The sequence below is a fragment of the Limulus polyphemus genome, unplaced genomic scaffold (genome assembly GCF_000517525.1).
Source record: "Limulus polyphemus unplaced genomic scaffold, Limulus_polyphemus-2.1.2 Scaffold3366, whole genome shotgun sequence".
Taxonomy (NCBI): domain Eukaryota; kingdom Metazoa; phylum Arthropoda; class Merostomata; order Xiphosura; family Limulidae; genus Limulus; species Limulus polyphemus.
Window position 1 is genome coordinate 128,540 of NW_013668976.1, and position 4,424 is coordinate 132,963.

The window sequence follows — 4,424 nt, forward strand, 5'->3', positions numbered from 1 at the left end:
CACGGTTTTAGTTTTATTATACATCCTTTAGGAGAGTGGTTCGCCGATACATGAGCAATGTGACACTCAAGTCACAATTACTCACGGTTTTAGTTTTATTATACATCCTTTAGGAGAGTGGTTCGCCGATACATGAGCAATGTGACACTCAAGTCACAATTACTCACGATTTACTTGTGTCAAATAACATCTAAATAACTATTTCTAGGGGCATCGTGGATCTGAGCTCTGATCGAAGATGAAACACAAGCAAAGCCCAAGGAACACAAAGACACGAATTAACCTTAGGTTTAGAAAACTACCAGTCAACTGAGGAGGATCTTAGGACCGTATGTACGACTGAATGCTATTCTGTAGAATGAGCAAATTATTTCGGACAAATTTAAACTTCATTTCTTTAGTTTGTGTTTCTGTTCGGTTTTTACATAATATTAAAACATACACTACCGTTCCCCAAGGGAACGTTTTGCCAAAGACAGTTTGACATTTTGAACAAGTAGGTCATAATCAGACTAAAGTGCGTGTCGGAACTTTAACTAAATGCTTATTTATAATTTTATTATGAACAATTGGCTTTAATCAAGTGTGAACTGAATTGTAGAATGTTCTTGAAAGACAGCTTCTGCAGAACCATATAATAATTTTTCTTTATTTCAGAAAAATAAGCCGTAATTTTTATTCAAGACTTGAATTCTTGATCGCAGAACACCTCTACATCTTACAGTTTTTTTTTTTCGAAAAAAATATAAAACACGAAGTTGAAATGAACATTCTTGTCAGCCCTACATTTTGGTCAAACAATCATACCATAAATTTGAAAACAGAACCATATTCACCGTTCTTTCTTCAAAAATATTGTTTGTTTGTTTCACAAAGCTACACAGGGGCGATCTGTATTATCCCTCCATAATTGGAACTGGTAGATTAGTGAGAAGAGAGATATATGAAAATGAGTCCGTATGCCCGTCGTTATCAACGGATACTGACCATTTTGGATATGGCATTGAGGAATGATGTTCTATATGCGTCCACCTATCATTTTTGAGTGAGTTATAGAGCAAAAATAGTGTGAAAAATCGGTTCCCATGTTAACAGACAGGGATTTTCTTTCGCTAGCGTCCTGTAACCTTGACCCGTCAAAAGCTAATGGCTTTTAGATTGGGTCATAGTACAAATGTATACCAACTTTCGTTCAAATCCCTTCAGCCGTTTTCAAGAAATCTTGCTGACAAACACACACACACAGGGATGAAAATATAACCTCCGTCTACCTTCGGAAGTAATACATTTATATACAGCATTTTAAATACTGAACCACATACTTCACATATAAACGTACACACAATACTTTCAATAGAGAAATACATGTTGCACACATCAATAAACATCTTCGCCTTTTTAATACAAATACGTATGCTGTGCACACTTAACATGCACATCATACTTTTTTTACAAATATCCTCATGCCGTAAATTAAATATATATATACTTTATTCCATAATACAGAACATATGCTACACAACACAGACATACATGTCGTTCTTCTTATTATAGAACCACATTCTGTACACCTAAACTTATAAGCGTTTTAGTATAGAGATCATATGTTACACAGGCACACATGACTATAATGACCATGCTTTTTAATACAAAAGCATCTGAAGTATGTTTAAAAATGCATTTCCCAGTTACTGAAATAGTTTTTACACACTTGGGCTGGACATGGTCTAGTGGTTACTGTACTCGTAGTGAGTTACTGAACTAGTTTCTACACACTTGGGCTGGACATGGTCTAGTGGTTATTGTACTCGGAATGCGTTACTGAACTAGTTTCTACACACTTGGGCTGGACATGGTCTAGTGGTTATTGTACTCGTAGTGAGTTACTGAACTAGTTTCTACACACTTGGGCTGGACATGATCTAGTGGTTATTGTATCCGGAGTGAGTTACTGAACTAGTTTCTACACACTTGGGCTGGACATGATCTAGTGGTTATTGTATCCGGAGTGAGTTACTGAACTAGTTTATACACACTTGGGCTGGACATGGTCTAGTGTTTATTGTACTCGTAGTGAGTTACTGAACTAGTTTCTACACACTTGGGCTGGACATGGTCTAGTGGTTATTGTATCCGGAGTGAGTTACTGAACTAGTTTCTACACACTTGGGCTGGACATGGTCTAATGGTTATTGTATCCGGAGTGAGTTACTGAACTAGTTTCTACACACTTGGGCTGGACATGGTCTAGTGGTTATTGTACCCGGAATGCGTTACTGAACTAGTTTCTACACACTTGGGCTGGACATGATCTAGTCGTTATTGTATCCGGAGTGAGTTACTGAACTAGTTTCTACACACTTGGGCTGGACATGGTCTAGTGGTTATTGCACCCGGAGTGTTAATTCAATGGTTCATAATTCGCGTTTCGGACTCGCTGTTGCAAAGACAAGCACTCCACATTTGAGGCCATGGGTGCATTATAAGAGAGACGGTCAAATCTCACTACCCAGTCCCAGTATCCCAAGAGTTGACAATTGGTGATGTTGACTAGCCGCCTACTTATTAGTATATTGATTCAAAATAAGGAATAGCTATGGACAGATAATTATTCTGTAGCTTTGCGCGAAAATTCTGAAACAGGTAAATAAGCTACACAATTAAGTATATATATATATACGTACGACCACGTGCCACGTAATTAAACAAACATACCATACTATGTAAATATATAACCGCTTACTGTTCACTTATACAGAAGTATCGTGCTTTTTGGTACAAAAACACATTGCAGTTTTAAATAAAAAATACTGTTCCCTTCTGACGCAGAACTTCTCGCTCGACATTAAGCATGCGCAGCTTACAGTTTGATACAGAACCAGATATACTACATTGAAACATACAAACCGTATCTTTTGATACACGCGAGAGACAGTGGATATCAGTTACACGACATATTTCTGCTATACACATAAGAGGTAGTAAATGTCAGTTATACGACAGATTTCTGTTATACACGTGAGAGACAGTAAATATCAGTTATACGACAGATTTCTGTTATACACGCGAGAGACAGTAAATATCAGTTATAAGACAGATTTCTGCTATACACGTGAGAGACAGTAAATATCAGTTATACGATAAATTTCTGCTATACACGCGAGAGACAGTAAATGTCAGTTACACGACAGATTTCTGTTATACACGTGAGAGACAGTAAATGTCAGTTACACGACAGCTTTCTGTTATACACGTGAGAGAGAGTAAATGTCAGTTACAGGACAGATTTCTGCTATACACGTGAGAGAGAGTGGATGTCATTTACGTGACAGATATCTAATACAGGTATAATGTTTAATTTCTTCTCAACAGTGTAAACAGTTTCCGTAATGATATTTTCTTCCCAAAACTACTTCACAGGAAACAAACTATTATTCATTAGACAACATTAAGAAATCAATTAGTTTCTAGGTTGGTAATCCATCCGTGTATAATCCTGGCATCCGAGACATTTGAACACTGACAAAATAGGCAGATTTAAAACATGAATACTTTATATATATATTTTAGCCTTCAGGGTTTTCTTACATCTATCTAAACAGCGAGTTTTCAAAACTTCATATACATTTAAGCACCATTAATACTGAATGACACATGTTATTAGCCAGTTTCTTTAACATTGTTACTTAACTAAAGTCAGCTTAAAGTAAAAGAAGACCTTGAACAACGAATACCTGAAGAATCGGGTCTTAAAGACATAATTAAAATATTGCATAAATTATTAAGATCCATGTACTTCATTTTTCTTAAATGCACGAATAAAATGGCTTTCTAAAGAGTGTGTTAAACTAATTAGGTTACCACTGAGTGATTAAAGGTTTTATGAAAAGATAAGAACATTGTGAAATGTTCCTGTGTTAGGTTTAGTTTTAGTTTTTATTATTCCGTAAACCTTCTATACTGTAAATTAAAATTTACACACATGTTCTGTTACTAGCTGGAGTACCCGTCCTCCTGACGGAAGTTATGTAAGTTCGTGATTAATGAAAGGTTATATTAGGAGATGAAAAGTTGCTTCTCTTACATGTAATTAGTAAAAAAAAAAAAAAGTCCATGAAAAGTGCAAAATACAAAATGCAAAACTGAAAATTTGTATGCATCTCCCCATGAACCTCCATACCAAATTTGGTGAAGATCCATTTACAGGAGGCGAAGTAGTGGTGAAAATCGCGAAAACGCCCATAAACTAATAAAAATGGGACGTTATATATATAATTCACAATATTATACAAGATAATGTAATCATCTAATAAAAATTTTGCCTCATATACAAATTTACTGTAATGCACTGGACAACATGATGCATAAAATAAAAGGGTTAATCTACTATAATATATTAAATAACAAGATGACTAGATAAAAAT